The sequence below is a fragment of the Chiloscyllium plagiosum genome, chromosome 38 (assembly GCF_004010195.1).
Source record: "Chiloscyllium plagiosum isolate BGI_BamShark_2017 chromosome 38, ASM401019v2, whole genome shotgun sequence".
NCBI classification, from domain to species: Eukaryota; Metazoa; Chordata; class Chondrichthyes; order Orectolobiformes; family Hemiscylliidae; genus Chiloscyllium; species Chiloscyllium plagiosum.
This window is the reverse complement of record NC_057747.1, coordinates 25,393,899-25,411,472: the sequence shown is the minus strand read 5'-3', so window position 1 is coordinate 25,411,472 and position 17,574 is coordinate 25,393,899.

Sequence of the window (17,574 nt, the reverse complement as noted above, 5' to 3'; positions counted from 1 at the left end):
CTGTGCTACTTAGATTCTGTGATGTGCAGCTCCATTACATCATTCCAAGAATGTTCCAGGATCCTGAACCCCATCACATCAGGCAAAGAGAAGCAGATGTGTTCCCTCAACCCCGAAGTCCTCATGAGAGTAATTACTCCTTGCCATACCCCAATCTTACATTCTTACCAAAGAGCCATTCATAGATTAGATTAGATCCCCTACAGTGTGGAAGCAAGCCCTTCGGCCCAACAAGTCCACACTGACCCTCTGAAGAGAAACCCATGGGCAATTTCGAATGGCCAATCCACCTAACCTGCACATCTTTTGGACTGTGGGAGGAAACCGGAGCACCCGAAGGAAACCCACACAGACACGGGGAGAATGTGCAAACTCCACACAGACAGTTGCCCGAGATGGGAATTGAACCTGGGTCCCTGGCGCTGTGAGGCAGCAGTGCTAACCTCTGAGCCACCATGCCGCCCAACATAGAAGGGACTATGTTTTATCATTTTTAATGTTTAAAGATTGCAGAAGCTTACTTTCCAATGAACTGGTGTGTGACTTATCACTGTCTGGGAACTGATCCCTCAGGTTTGTCCCAGGTTCTGACGTTCCAGTTATTTTGTGGTGTTGGGAGGATCTCGCTGGTGGAAGCTGAGAGGTGATATTTGGGAGTGTTTATAGGTTGAGCTGTCTGAAGAGGTTGTAGGAGAGGAATCACAAAGTAATTTGGTCAAAATGTCACCTCCTTCCTCTCCACAAATGGGAGGGACAATGCAAACCCTTGCCTGATTTTATGGAGCAAATTGAGGTTTTGGAACGGAAATTGAAGGCTTGGGATTGCGGTGTGAGCAGTCTCCCAAAATGTTTCACAGCCAATGAAGTATTCTTGATTGTGGTAATGTAGCAACAACGCAGCAGCCAATTTATGCACAGCAAGATCCCACAAACCACAGTGCATTAACACCGGTCGCTCCTTTCAACCAGGTTGTCTTAAGGGATTGACCAGGAAGCCAGGGGAAATGTTTGTGTGTCACTCAACTGACATGAACGGCTCCAGTTCCACTTGCCCAAGATGACAGTCAGTGGGTTTAACTGAGAGATGGCCCCACTAACTGTGCAGCACCCCTTCAGAAAATCAGCCTACGGATGCTGGGTAGAAGTCTCTGTCATAATTATGAACTCTACCTTGCAATGTCTCAATGAGTTCCAGTTAAAGAAATCACAGGACCCTATATTAGACCACGGGAGCTTGCTGCAACAGATGCATTACTTGTCCATGCTGTTTGAAATCTTAATGGATTCTGATAGCTAACTGACTTTTTGCAAATGTCCCTTTAAATAGTTTAGTCAAAATAATTATTTTTAAAACAATGTTTACAGGTTGAGAAAGATAACAGGGATGGGTGGTGGGTGGACTGTGGGTGAGGGGAAGTCTTTCTACACCTTTTGATTAGTCAGAAATGGTGTATTCCTAAATAAGTATAAGCTATGGCCTTTAAAATTACATCATCAGATAGAAATAACTGTTAATGCATATCTCTCCACAGTTTAATCAAATTGTTTTCGAGAAATATCACAACATTACCTCCACAAAGTCCTGCATTGACAGACTAGGGTCACCAATAATGGTGGTCCTCTCTGTGACCAACATTCCCAGCAGCTACACAGTGGATATGGTTATTCAGCTGTATTGGTGGACCACAGCATCTGTATACCTGACATAAGTCTCCCAACATGAGCTCTGTACTCTTAGAGTTGGAATCCCTACAATATGGAAACAGTCCATTTGGCCTAACAAGTCCACACCGACCCTCTGAAGAGTAACCCATCCTGACCCAATCACTTATCCTATTACACTATGTGTACCCCTGACTAATGCACCTAACCTTCCCATCCCTGAACACTATGAGAAATTTAGCATGACCGATTTATCTAACCTGCACATCTTTGGACTGTGGGAGGAAACCTGAGCACCCGGGGGAAACCCACGCAGACACGGGGAGAACATGCAAATTCCACACAGACAGTCACCCGGGGTTGGAATCGAACCTGGAGGCCTGGCAGCAGTGCTAACCACTGAGCTACCATGTCATCCTTAAAGCTGGGTCAGAGTGAGCAATTGCCAGGAGACACCTCAAGGATGTCCTTCAAGACCCTGTGGGAGAATGACATATTCCCACTGCTCAGGGGCAGTCCCCTTTCCCAAGACCAGCTAAACTGAGGAAGTGATGTCCTCAAAGGGGCCAGCCATCTCAGGAATCTCTGACAGGCCCCGGGGTGGAAGCTGCACATGAACAGAAGGAGCCTGGTGGAGATCCAGGCGTCTCACTCACCCAGTAATTCAAATACCACCTTTCCCACCCATGATAGGGCATGTGTGCATCCAGCGTTGGACTGTTCACTCACCTCAGGACCAGCTTTCCCTCAAATGGTTTGTACTTCGGCATGGAGCCCCAAGGACAGCAAGGTGGCTCAGTGGTTAGCACTGCTGCCTCACAGTGCCAGGGACCCTGGTTCGATTCCTGCCTTGGGTGACTGCCTATATGGAGTTTGCACAGTCTCCCCGTGTCTGTGTGGGTTTCCTCCGGGTGCTCTGGTTTCCTCCCACAGTCCAAAGATGTGCAGGTGAGGTAAGTTGGTCATGCTAAATTGCCCATAATGTTAGGCGCATTAGTCAGAGGTAAATATAGAGTAGGGGAATGGGTCTCCTGGTGGGTTACTGTTTGGAGAGTCAGTGTGGACTTTTTGGGCTGAACAGCCTGTTTCCGCACTGTAGGGATTCTAAAGAAAACTCATGCGTGGCAGCAACTTCTGGAACCGGACGTCAATGCCACGATCCGTGTCGGCACACCGCTTACCAGGTGCAGAACAGCAGAGCAACTGTATGCCTGCAGCATTCAGCTTAGAGGGGACATCACTCAGGGTTCACTCTCCCGCAGAGAAGCAATTCGTCCACTGCCCCATGTGACTGCCCAAGAAGAGGACAATTATCACAATGAAAAGCAGCCAGTTAGCTCCTTATCATGAAGGACATTTAGGACCTTAATGTTTGAACACTGATAATTTCCAGAGGCTTTCATATATTCCAAGATAAGGTTACAATGTCCATACTCCATAGTCCTAAGGGCTTAGCCTTGAAAATTATTTCCTTTAACACTGTTCCAAAAGAGCTGAAGACAGTCAGATCATGAAGGAAGCATGATTGGCAACTTTATTCTTGTGTGCATTGCTTACTGACACCAGTCTGAATGAATTCTAATACATCAGTTACAGGTCAAGGGGAAGTCAAGTCCTGTATAAATGGGGCACTGTATGGATGTTTCAAACCTGCAACCACTATCATTTAGGAGGACAAGGGCAGCAGATACACAGGAACACCACCCCCTACAAGTTCCCCTTCAACATTCACCATCCTGACTGCGAAATATATCGCTGTTCCTTTAGTGTCGCTGCATCCAAATCCTGGAACCCTCTTCTTAAGAGAATACTGTCACAGTTCAAAAAGACAATTTATCACTTTCTTTCCCAGGACAATGAGAGGTGGGCAACAAATGCTAGCCAAGCCAGCAACCCCCACATCTCATGTACAAGTGAAAGAAATGTTGTTTGGTAATGGGTAACCTGAGTATTGCTGCAAAACATAACAAAATGAGTGACTGCCATTTGCTGATTCATCTCTCAGGGCAATGTCCTGATCAATCAAAGATAAGCTGCCTATTTTAAATAAAAAAGTCTGACAGTTAACTGTCAATCATCATCAATTGATGTGTCCTCAGTGGCAATGCCTCAACCAATCAAAACCCACTTGCCAACTGGTCAATACACTGCACAGTATAAATATTGTTTTTTTTCTTTGAACTGATATTCTGGCAAATTATCCTTATGCTCACTAGATGGAAAACTTTGACAAACGTATCTCTTTTCAGTGATTCTAAGAGCAAATTTATAGAAGTAATTTAACAAGCAATGGGTACAATCAATCAATCTAATAAAGGATGGAAAGCGTCACCTGGTTTTGTGTTGACATATCCTGCCCTAAATTCATGATCAAGAATTGAAAATGCCTTTATAAGTCTTTCATGTTTGAATCTTATTCCTGGTATTTGTCATTGTTGCAGGTCATTAACAGGCAGAATTCAACCCAGCTGATTTTGCGAAGGCAGCATTTCTAACTTGTATTTAGGGTGTGTACCAAATTACAACCATGCCTTTTAGTTTGACAAATGCCCCGGGAACCTTTTCTAAAGATTGATGGTGTCTGTGGTATAAGGACTGCAGTGAGACACTTCTCTAATATATTTCAATTATATTATTGTCTCTTCAAGGTCTGTTGAAGAGCATTTGGTAAGATGAGTCGTTGTGAAGCCGGACTAAAATATAAGCCCTCCAAGCGTTATTTCATGTGAATCCAAATGTCATATTTAAATAGCATAGCCCTGAACAAGGGAATTATAACAAACTCCAGAAAATGTTTGAAATATGGATCCTATTAATGTTATGTTGGACCAGATTTTACTATTCCCTTGTTGCAAATGGTCTGTGGATAGGATTCTGTGAGAAAAATATCCCACTAAAGAACAGATGCTTGCAGATTCCTCGACCCGAAGGTGTATCTTTAGAGTCTGGGTTTGCAGATCTACCAAGACCATTTGGTTTGGTTCCATTTCTCTGTTTTCTCAATGATTGTGAATATTTGAGGCAAGAACTCATCTAGGGAGGAAATACTTTACTTTTTACAGAATAGGTTTTGAAGTATGGAGAAAAGTCATAGCTCACAAAGTCATTACTCAGACTGCAAAGTGACAGAGAAGTTAAGAACATAACCAATAGGAGGAGGAGAAGGGTATTTTGCTCCTCTGTCTTGCTCCATTATTTGACAAGATTATGGCTGATCTACTGAAACCAAACTATCAACAAGTTCCTGAATTCCTTTATCACCCAAAAATCTCTTGCACTGGTTCACCAATGCCTGTTAGGGAAGGAAACTGCCATCCTACATGTGACTCTAGACCCACAATGAAATGATTGACTCTTAACTGCCCTCTGGGCTATGAGGGATGGGCAATAAATACTGGCCCAACCAGTGATGCCCATGTCCCGTGAATGAATAAAAATCACCCATGGGCACCAGCCACATGTGCCCCTCATCCACAGTACCCGATAATTGTCAGTCCCTCACGGCACCTCATCCCATCCACTTGCTGAACAATTAGCATATACAGCCCTATATTGTAGGGCTTGCTGACAATTAGTATTGAAAGGCTGTTACCTATCCCTATTGTGCTGGAACTGAATGGCTCACTAGAATATTTCAGAGGACAGTTAAGAGGCAAAGACATCACCTTGGGTCAATGTCACGTGTAGGCCAAACCAGGGAAGATTCATTGGCACGGTGGCACAGTGGTTAGCACTGCTGCCTCACAGTGCCAGAGACCCGGGTTCAATTCCCACCTCAGGTGACTGACTGTGTGGAGTTTGCACATTCTCCCCGTGTCTGCGTGGGTTTCCTCGGTGCTCCGGTTTCCTCCCACAGTCCAAAGATGTGCAGGTCAGGTGAATTGGCCATACTAAATTGCCCGTAGTGTTAGGTAAGGGGTAGATGTAGGAGTATGGGTGGGTTGCGCTTCGGTGGGGCGGTGTGGACTTGTTGGGTCGAAGGGCCTGTTTCCACACTGTAAGTAATCTAAGTAATCTAATCCTCCCTGAAATGGCATTGTGAAACTGGTGGACTTTTAACAATATTCATCTGCAATTACAAATAGGCCAGCTTTAATTTAAGTGTCAATATCTGTCATGTTGAGATATGAACCCATGACTTTAAGGGGTTACTGGGGCCCGAGCGGAGATATTTCATACTTCACTGGCCACAGGTGAAGTGCCAGAGGACTGGACAATGACTGATGTGGTTCCTTTGTTCAAAAAGGGCAGCCAGATAGGCCAAGTAATTACACCTGCACCAAACAACCCCACTACCCTGTGGACAACGACTTCAACTCCCCCTCCCAGTCCACCAAGAATACGCAAATCCTGGGCCTCCTCCACCGCCAAATCCTAACCACCCGACACCTGGAGGAAGAACACCTCATCTTCCACCTTGGGACCCTCCAACCACACGGGATCAATGTTGATTTCACCAGTTTCCTCATCTTCCCTACCCCCCCCCATCTTAACCCTCCAACTCGGCATCACCCTCTTGAACTATCCTACCTGTCCATCTTCCTTCCCGGCTTATGCCCAAAACGTCAACTCTCCTCCTCGGATGCTGCCTGACCAGCTGTGTTTTTCCAGCACCAACACCTTTTGACTCTGATCTCCAGCATCTGCAGTCCTCACTTTCTCCTACAGCGCAGGTAGTCTGACATCAGTGGGAGGGAAATTATTTGTAAAAAGCAATGAGGGACAGGATGCACAAATACCTGGAAAGGCGGGGATTTGTCAGGGATAGTCAGCATGGATTTGTTAAAGGAAGATTTTGTCTCACAAATTTAATTGAGTTTTTTGAAAAGATGACTAAACATGTTGATGAGGACTTCAGTAAGGCCTTTGACAAGATCCCACATGCAAGGCTGGTCTGAAAGGTAACAGCCCATTGGATCCAAGGTAAGCTTGTAAACTGGATCCAAACTGGGTTTGTAAATGGGAGGCAAAGGGTGATGTGGAGGGATGTTTTTGTGATTGGAATCCTGTGAACAGCGGTCTACCTCACGGATTGGTGCTGGGACCTTGCTGTTTGTTATGTACATTAATGATTTAGATGGGAATGCATAAGGTATAATTAGTTAGTTTCCAGGTGACATACACATTGGTGGGTATTGTTGATAGTTAGGAGGATGGTCTCAGGCTTCAGTATGATATTGATCAGCTGGTAAACTGGCCAGAGCAATGGCAGATAGAATTGGATCCCGATAAGGGTGAGGTGATGCTTTTTAGGAGGTCCAGTAAGGGAAGGATATACACAATGACGTGTACGTCCCTTAGGAGGACTGCGGAACAGTTGGACCTTGATGTCCTTGCATGGTGAAGGCTAACAAGAGGGGGCATAACTTTAAATTGAGGGGTGATAGATTTAGGACAGATGTCAAGGGTAGATTCTTTACTCAGAGAGTAGTAGGGGCATGGAACAGCTTGCCTGTAACAATAGTAGACTTGCCGATGTTAAGGGCATTTAAATGGGCATTAGACATACATATGGATAATAATGGAATGGTGTAGGTTAGATGGGCATCATGTTATGTTCCACAGGCCGGTGCAACATAGAGGGCCGAAGGGCCTGTACTGCCCTGTAACATTCTATGTTCTATGGTGTGCAAATCCATAGATCCCCAAAGTTGCAAGCACAGGGAGAATGCATCCACGATGTTTAACTTCATTAGGAGCAAGGAAGTCTTGACGCAGCTTTATAAAACATTCACCAGTGGAATTTTGTGGGCAATTCTCGTGGTTGCATTATCAGAAGGAGATCGTTGCATTGGAGAGGGTTCAGAAGATGTTCACCAGGATGTTGCCATGGCTGAATAGTCTCAGTTATGAGGAGAGACTGGAATGACTGGGTTTGTTTCCCCTGAAGCAGAGGAGACTGAGGGTGCAATCTGATCATGAGAATCCTTGTCCCTTGGCAGGCGTGTCTAAGACCTGAGTTCAGAAGTAAGTGGTTTAGGGGCGATCTGTAGAGAAAAGTTTTCACTCAGAAGCTGTTGGAACATGTGTCTTGTGTTGGTGGAGGAAGCAGGTACTCTCACAATATTTAAGAAGCATCTGATTGAGCACTCAAATGCCACAGTAGACTATGGACTAAGTGCAGGTAAATGAGATTAGTGTAGTTTGGTGTTTGTTGACCAGCATAGACATTGTGGGCCAAAGGGCCTGTTTCTAAGCTGTATGACCCTATGACTCTCTGCGACCCTGTAATCTTAAACTGTGAGCTCTCGAATATTAGTCTAGTGATCTTATTGCCATGTCCCAGACGGTGCAAGATGATGTGGCTATGATTAGCAACAATTCTCACCTTGAATTTCTGCTGGTCTTTCTGATGAATTCTTTTTGGTAACAGACAATGAGGGAAATCATTTGGCCCAGTTATTTCAATGCAGCGTTGGAGCCAACTATTCCCCCCTCAGTGTCGCACACTGCTTCATAAATGACTGCGGACATTATCCTTTCGCTACATTATCCAGAAGACTATTCTGGGTATTGATTACTCTTCACGTGAGAATCTTTCTGACATCAGTTCTGACCTTGATGTGTAACAATTTGTCTGAATGTCTCTCTACTTTTATGCTTCCCTTTACAATTGTGTCTTGAACTAACCTTTTGCATTCAGTTTAGATGGCTTTCAGGTCCCTGTGATATTTTACTTTCCCTGCCCTCCCCAGCAGTCAATCTTGTACACTCTATTTTGGGCTGTTCATTTGATGATCCTCAGCTCTCTTGAGCTTTGATTGAGAGTAAGTGAGGCACAGCTCTCAAATGCTAAAAAAAAGCATGCATTTTCATAGCATCTTTCACAACTGCTAGATGTGCCAAAATTCTTTACAGCCAATGGAGTTTTTTTTGAAGTGGAATTGTTGATGAAACATAGGAGACATAACAGAACACAATTTAGCCGATGTGATCAGGCCTTTGGGACAGGACTGGATTCAATGATTGTCTGAAACATGGGCCAAGACTTTGATGTTTTATTTTTGCATCATGTAATGACACATTTTCAATTTTTAAAACAGACATTGAATTGATGAGTGACAATAATGTGTGATTGAATTGGCCACAGACACTTTTATTTATTAAAGTGGTTCTTAAAGTGGAATTCAAATCTCAACTTGTCTCTGGGAGTTAGGGGATGCCTTGTAGTATTAATCCAGAGAGTCAGCTAATGTGCTGGATACCTGGGTTCAAATCCTGCCATGGCAGATGTTGGAATTTGAATTCAATAAAAATCTGGAATTATTAGTCTAATAATGACCATGAAACCATTGACTAAGCATTGGAAAAACCCATCTGGTTCACTAATACCCTTCAGGGATGAAAACAGTTATCTCACCTAATAGACTCACAGAGGTGTACAGCACGGAAATAGACCCTTCAATCCAACTCATCTATGCCGGCCAGATATCCTAAATTAATCTCATCCCACTTGCCAGCACTTGGCCCATAATCCTCTCAAACCTTCCCATTCATATATCCATCTAGATGCCTTTTAAATGTTGTCATTGTACCAGCTGCACCACTTCCTCTGGCAGCTCGTTCCACACATGCATCACCTTTTGCGTGAAAAAATTGCCTAATGTGCGGTTGACTCTTAACTGCCCTCTGGGCAATTAGAGATGGCCGGTGATGCGCATATCCTGTGAGTGAATTTAAAGAAAAATTGAACTGCATTTCTCCAAATTTCTCTTGGATATAAGACAAGTAGTGTGCCATTCCTTTCCTCAATATGATTTCTTTCTGACTCCTTTGGAATTTACCAGTACAGTCCATCCACCTCAATGGCTTGTGCAGCCTCAGCCTTACATTGATCATAATCCAAGTGAAGTATTTAAACTCTCTTTTCAACTTCCCACCTCCGAGACCATCCCCAGTCCAGTTTAAGGTTCAATGTCCACATTTCTTGCCTCAGTTAAAGTGAGTTAGCATCAAGCGTAAAGCTGTTTCAGCAACCAACTGACTGAGTATGAAAACCTCCTGCAATAAGCTGGCAATCCAACTAGGGCGGAGGAAGGACATAAATGTGCACTTTTCAAACCTGTGCCTTCTCTCTCTGAATTGTTTGGCTTCTCGACCTGGTGAGGCTGAACTCATTCGGGATATTAACTCTGAAAACATTCCATCCGAAACATCGAACCTTGGTGCTCATTAGAGGGAATAGCTCTCACATTTTGTGTAAACACGCTTTTAGGAGAATGTTCCATTTGATTGCATATTCCTGTAAGTTTTTTTTTCCTTCAGTAACCGTGTTCAGCCTATTACAGAAATCTGTCAACCTTGAAGCTGTGCTGATGGACATCCTGGTTTGTATTTCATAGAGCACTGATCTGTCAAGCTCCTCGGAATTCTGCTGAACAGGGATTCTATAAGGAATGCATATGCCTAACACACGGAGTGAATGATAAAAATCCATCTCAAACTTTAGAGAAAGGGAAATTCAAGATCTTTGGATTAATTAATAAAGAGATTCAGCAAAACTTGGGAATACTGATGCATCAATATTTCATTTCAAATGGGCTTCAAAGTAACCTTTTCATTTTCTTACGGTTCATTCCATGAGCTGTTTTCTTTTCACAAATAGAAAATATTTAGCAACCTTGGAAACTTTTTTTTATATGTACATATATTAAAAACACATCTTCACTTCTCTCCACTTTGTAATAAGACCTGCATGTTTAAGCTGATGGGACTGTCAACATGAAAAACTATGATGTCCTCACAAACCTTAGAAATTGCAATTAAATACAAGTTGAAAGCTATGGTGAGACTTCTTTTTAAGAGGAAAAGCCATAATTTTTCTTTAAATAGGGTCATACTAACATTAAATCTATCTCTGGGCCCATGTCATTCCAGAAAAGAAATCCCTGGAAGAGTGCAGGGCTCTGTATTTACCTGCCGTGCAGCCTAAGCAGACACTCTGATAGTCCCCTATGAGAGAAGAGTAGATTTTTAACAAGATGTATGCATAACATCTTCAAAATTAAAATAGCAAGAGATAAAGCTTAATATGAACCAGGAAGTTATTGCACTGAATTTGCCTCATCGTAGTGGATTGTATTTGTTTTAAGTTTTACAGATTTCAAAGCAATGAAAAGGTGAAACTAGTCTCTAAAGGTGCAACAAATGTATTCACAAGAGCTTTAAAGTATCCCTGCAGTCACAAAATGTCTGAACTCATGATTACAGCTGTGCTTCCAAAAGCTTCTGTCGTGTACATCTACGCATTTACGAGTTAGGAGGAATAGGCTTCTTGTCTCCTGAGCCAGCCCTGATTGTGCCATATTCTCACCAATCCCTAATAATGTTTCATCTGTTTACACATTAAATATCTATCTATCTCTCCTCTAAAAATAGTCAAAGGTTCTGCTTCAGCCACATTTTGAGGAAGCGAGTTCCACAGACCCTGTGAAAACAGAATTCAACACATCTCTGTTTTAAATAAGCAGCCCCTAAACAATAGTCCCTTCATTTGCATATCTTCTTAAGATTCCTCAGGATGTTTTGTGTTATCTTTTATCTTAACCTTCTAAATTCCAGTGGATGCAAGCTGGGCCTATCATTAAACTGCCTCCCCATTCCGGGTATTAGTCTAATAATCTTCTTTGAACTACTACCAACGCAGTTACACTCTCACTTAAATGAGGGGACCAAAGATGTATACTGTACTCAACTACCACAGCAAAAATGGATTAGTTGATAAAATATTTTAAAATAGTAAAACAAAAAGTGTTGGAAATAATCTACAGGTCTGGCAGCATCAGAGAGAGTTAAAAACAGAGTTACCATTTTGATTGAATAGGATCTTTTTTTCGTAACTGCTAGTTTCAGGTTCCAGTTCAGAAAAAGGGTCAGATTTGAATTGAAACCTTAACTCTGTTTCTCTCTGGACAGATGTTGTTAGGTCTGTTGAGAATTTCCAGAACATTCTGCTGTTATCTCATATTTCTGGCATCTGCAGTATTTCTTGTTAATTTAATTGATCGTTTATCTAAAACATTTGTGTACGAAACAGCTTTGACCCAGTCTATGCAGCTATTCATTCCTCCCACTGACCAACCAGGTCATACCCTCTACCTGTCTTCACCTATCCTCACCTCACCACCCTGCCCCCGCCACCCCCTTTATGTGCAGCTCCCCCTATACCCACCCTCAGTCCTGAAGAAGCGTTACACCTGAAACATTGACTTCTCCACCACCTGATGCTGCCTGGCCTGCTGTATTCTTCCAGCCTCCTGGTTGTCTGCCTTGGATTCCAGCAACTGCAGGTTTTTATTGTCTCTAATTGATGCATTTCAAGCAACTTGCTGTTAATGAACACTTTATGACTTTTTTATAGGTTAGCCTGCGCAACATATAACATAGGGAGTAATGCGTTTTTAAGTCAGATGTCTTGAAGTTTATTTACAACACTAATTACTTACACGGCTACAATATCACAGGCTGGCACACACAGTCTGGGCTCTGTGCCTACTGATGCAACTGTAGATTACACACATAACCGACACCTGGACACAGAGAGAACGATGGATGGTGAGAGTGTCTGGATGCCAAATGTCATGTTGTAATGGAATTGTCTGAAAGGTCACAGGATGTACACCACAGAAACAGACCCTTCAGTCCAACGTGTCCATGCTGACCAGATATCCTAGTTAATCTACTCCCATTTGCTAGCATTTGGTCCATATCCCATAAACCCTTTCTATTCATATACCTGTCCAGGTGCCTTTTAAATATTGTAATTGTACAGCCTCCTCCACTTCCTCTGGCAGCTCATTCTATACACACTCCACCACGCGCCCCTTCGGTCTTTTTAAATCTTTCCCTTCTCACTTTAAACTTATAACGAACTCCACTGTCTAGAGATGTTTAAAAGTACACAGCAGAGGCAGTCAACTGTGAAAGTTCACTATTTGGTCAGTTAGCTGTGCAGGTTCGTTGCTCCTTTTTTCCCACCTCCCACATGGCACCTGATCGCCCTCTTGCCTGAGGCCTACATTCTGGAATCTATTACCATGATTCAACAGCCAGTGAAGATTTTGTAAAATGGCTCTGAGCTGTACTGAGGAGTTACTTAAACATAAACCAATTTAACCCTCACCCTGTTTCATGATCCAATTTTAATTGATCGGGCTCTTAAGTGAGCACTCTCCTCGATAACAGACGCCAAATGTGTTTTGGGTTCATTTTACAAAACAAATTGCTGTGAATTAGGTAGCCACTGAGAAGTCATTACCTGTGGCTGAGGAATCAGGGGTACAGTCTCATGGTAAGGGGCTGATCATTTTCTATAGAGCTGAGGGGAAATTCCTTCACTCAAAGGTTTGGGACCATTTGAAATTGTCTACACAAGGGGGTTGCCAATGCTCCATCATTGCGTAGGCTCAAGGTTGGGCTGGAAAGTTTCTCAGGGATTAAGGGATATGGGCAGCGGGTGGTAAAGTGGGACTGAATTTTACAAATTCACCCTTGGGATGTGGGTGTCGCTGGCTGGGCCAGCATTTATTGACCATCTGTATTTGCCCTGGAGAAGGTGGGGGTGATCTGCCTTCTTGAACCCACAGCAGTCCATGTGCTGGAGGTTGACCCACAATGCTGTTAGAGAGAGAATTCAAGGTTTTTGACCCAGTGACACTGAAGGAACGGCAATATATCTCCAAGTCAAGGTGGTGATTGGCTTGGAGGGGAACGTGCAGGGGGTGGTGTTCCCATGTATTTGCTGTCTTTGTCCTTCTAGATGGAAGTGATCATGGGTTTGGAAGGTGCTGTCTGAGGAGTTTTGGTGCATTTCTGCAATGCATCTTGTAAACTGTACATACAGCTGCTACCGAGCGTCGGTGATGCAGGGAGTGAATATTTGAGGATGTGGTGTCGATCAAACAGCGCATTGAATGATGGCACAGTTCCTAAGGGGCATAGACTCTGCTCCTGCTCTGGTTTATTATGTTCGGAAATGGCACCCCTCTCAAACCCACCCTTCCCAAAATTACCCCAGCATTGCAACTCACTCCCATGTGTTCAGCATTCAGGGCACCAGCTATTTGAGTGAACAGCCTGTTCCTTTTAGAGACTTCTCAATGCTTACGATGTATCCCTAAGGGTTAGGTAACCTTTGGGCTGTTGCCTGATGATTTGAGATGACATGCTTGACACATCCTGATTGCAAGTGGTGAACGAGCAGCTGATGAGTGACACAGTCTCTCACCACCTCCAGGCAATTGAAGGGAATTCTACACATTTTGTTTTGAAAAAGGAAAAGGGTTTGCGATCTCAATTTATTTCTCCATGGAAAGGGGACCAATTATCGACACTAGACCAGGGAAAGGAGAAAACGGAGAGTCTGTGTCAGCAAAAAAAATAGGAACTACAGGTTACTTTATTACGGCAGATCTGAAGGCTAGTGATGACGAGTCTGCGCGAGCTGATTGCTTCTTTAACATTCACATACTTCCCTTTGTAAAGTCCTCCTGCAATCGGCCAGTATAGGCCAAAACACTGGCCCAAATTTCAAGATAAGTGATGAGGTCTGCTGAGTTCATCGTTAGCAAATCCATCCGGGAACTAATTCCGATCTTCCCAGAGTCTTTAAAAAACACCCTCAGATTTCACAGTGAATAATATTCCCTTCTTCTCTGGTGGTTGCCGTGTCGCTATTTCTGGTGTGTGTTTTATGTTCAGGGTGGCATAGCTTTAGTCAGCTGTGGCACAGTGGCTCAGTGGTTAGTACTGCTGCCTTGCAGCACCAGGGATTGGGTTCAATTCCACCCTGGGGATGACTGTTTGCATGTTCTCCCTGTGTCTGTGTGTGTTGCAGTTTCCTCCCATAGTCCAAAGATGACGTAGAGGTGCTGGGGTGGATGATGTCGAAAGCCACAATGGCACCAGGTTTTAGTCCAACAGGTTTATTTGAAATTGCAAACTTTCAGAATTTTGTCCCTTCACCTGACAAAGAATCTGCGCTCTGAAAACTTGTGTTTGTAAAATAAACCTGTTGGACTATAACCTAGTGTCATATGACTTCTGACACATTCTATGGTTAGGTGGATTGACTATGCTAAATTGCCTAGGCAGAAGTGGGTACTGCAGATGCTGGAGATTAGAGTCAAGATTAGAGTGGTGCTGGAAAAGCACAGCAGGTCAGGCAGCATCTGAGGAGCAGGGAAATTGACATTTCAGGCAAAAGTCCTTCAAAATGCTAAATTGCCCAATAGTATCCAGGGATGTGTAGGTTAGGTGATTTTGCCAAGGGAAATGCAGGTTTACAGGGATGGGATAGGAAATGTGGATGAAACTGGGTGGGATGCTGTTTAGTGGGTCGGTGTGGACTCGGGCCGAATGGCTTGTTTCTATTTGCATTCAATTTAATTAATTTAAAGGGGATGGGGTTGCTGAGATGTGACAGAGATTGCAGAGAGTCAGGAGAGCAAGATTGGTGTATTGTGTACAGTTTTGGTCCTGATGAAGGGCTTACGCCCGAAACATCGATTTTTCTACTCCTCAGATGCTGCCTGACCTGCTGTGCTTTTCCAGCAACACACTCTCAACTACAGCTTTGGTCCCCCTTACTTGAGGAGGGATGTAGTTACATTGGAGGCAGTTCAGAGGAGGTTCACTCGATCAATTCCAGAGGTGACGGGTTTGTCTTATGAAGAATGATTGAGCTGTTTAAGTGGATACTCCCTGAGTTTAAAAGAATGAGTGGAGATCTAATTTAGTTTGTAAGATGCCAAAAGGGGATTGACAAAGTAAACATAGTGAGGTTTTTCCTCATGTGAAGCAATCTAATGCTAGAAATCATTGTTTTAGGATAAGGGCCAGATTTAAAACAGAGGTGAGGAGCAATAACTTCTCTCAGAGTGTTGTAAATCCGTGGAATTCACTCCCCTGGATTGAAGTGGATGCTGGGACATTGAGCAAATGCAAGAAGGAGATAGATTTTTAATGAGTAACAGGTTGTAGAGTGATGGAGGGCAGGCAGGAAAGTGGAGTTGAAGCTGAGCTGAGGTCAGCCATGATTGTATCTAATGACAGAGCAGGCTCGAGGGCTGAATGGCCCACTCCTGCTCCTATTTCTTACATTCTTGTGTTTGCAGATCTGAAGGAGGCTTCCAAATTGCTCCTTGGGGCCAATAAAATGGATTTTATGATCATAAGGAAAGTTACCAACATGTCCCTATAAGGACTTCTGGCTTGGCCTTTTATACTAACTTCTCCTAATCTGAGTTTGCAAACTGACTAATTGTATCCAACTTCTAGACGGATTCTTGCGTATCTATGAACACCTCTCACTTGCAATCTCTCTTGTATTTCCTCTCTCTCTCTAATTTTGTAAAAGCTGTCATGTTTAACCCTCCATTCCCAGTTTGTATCCCTGCCCTCCCTCATGCTCCACATTTAAAACTTCTTTTGAGAATTAGTTTCCACCGTGTTTTCAGGCTCTGCATTCAATTCCCAAATGTGAAAATATATCTCCTATTCACCCCTTTCGATCTTTTGCCAATGATGTTAAACCAATCTAGACTGGTTATAGAGACATTTTTTCTGGGGGAATAGTTTTGCTTCATCGACTCTGTCTGCTGGAAAGCGTTACTAAATCCGTTGGTAAAATTATTAAGGATGAGATTACGGAGTACTCAGAAGTGCACGGTGAAATAGGGCAGAGTCAGCACGGCCTTGTCAAGGTGAGGTCATACTGACAAATCTGTTAGAATTCTTCGAGGAAGTAAAGAGCAAGTTGGACAAAGGATGTGGCTGTGATCTCTTTGGATTTCTAGAAGGCCTTTACCAAGGTGCTGCACTGGAGGCTGCTAAATTACAAAAGAGCCCATGGTGCTATGGGCAAGGTACTGGCACGGATAGAGGATTGGCTGACTGGCAGAAGGTAGAAAGTGGCGATAAAGGGGTTTGTTTCAGGATGACAGTGGGTGACTAGCGGAGTTCCACAGGGGTCAGTGTTGGGACCCCATCAATTCACATTGTACATCAATGATTTGCTATGAGGAGGAGGCAGGGAAATGAGGTTGTGAAACTTATCCGCCGTGATCGAATGGTGGAACAGATTAAATGGGCCGAATGGCCTAATTCTGCTCCACTATCTTATGGTCTTCTAATCAGAAGCTCAGGGTTCAGATTCTGTGCCCAGATGTAGCAGCTGAGGATGTTTCTGCACATTATGTAGCCAAGCAAGTCGATTATTATACAACAGAATGGAAGTCAAAAGATGTGCAGGAGCAACCTCTACATCAGTGGACAGAGAATTGAAGTTAGTGTTTTGAGACGCTTCAGAACTCTCACTTGACATGTGAAGAATGTTAATAACTCTAATTTGTGGTGAATAATGTGCAACATTGGAAGAAACACACTTGGCTTTGGTACTTAGCAACAGTTTACACTCATCAATTTTATGAATAAAGTATCGACTTGGGGGATGGAAGGTATGGCTTATTTTACAAACTGGGCAAACCCTTTGTGAATGTGCCTTCTTTTTTAGATAGAGCAGGGAAGGTCACGTCAACACTGGGTTCAGTCCAACAAGGCAGCTATTCCAAGTGGTTTCCGCATCCGGAAACCTCTTTAATTAAAAGCTGAGGTTGAGTCTGTGTGAGCCAAGTTCCTTTCTGCGAATGAGGGAGAACGAATGAGCTGTGACAAGAGAGCACCAGACCCTGTAACACCTCATGCTCCCCCTCACCCACACCCACCCCCCCGCTCTGCCCACAATAGACTGGGGCCTGTCTTTGTTCCAAATTAAGTTTTATTTTGCTCAAGCCTATTTCTATTGTTTTGCCAAATTCATTTCTTCCCTTGACCTCCCCCTCCTCACTCGCCTCCCCTAAATCTTATTTTTATTGAGATCATTGGATCCGATAAAGGGAGCAAGCTGGCAGTTCC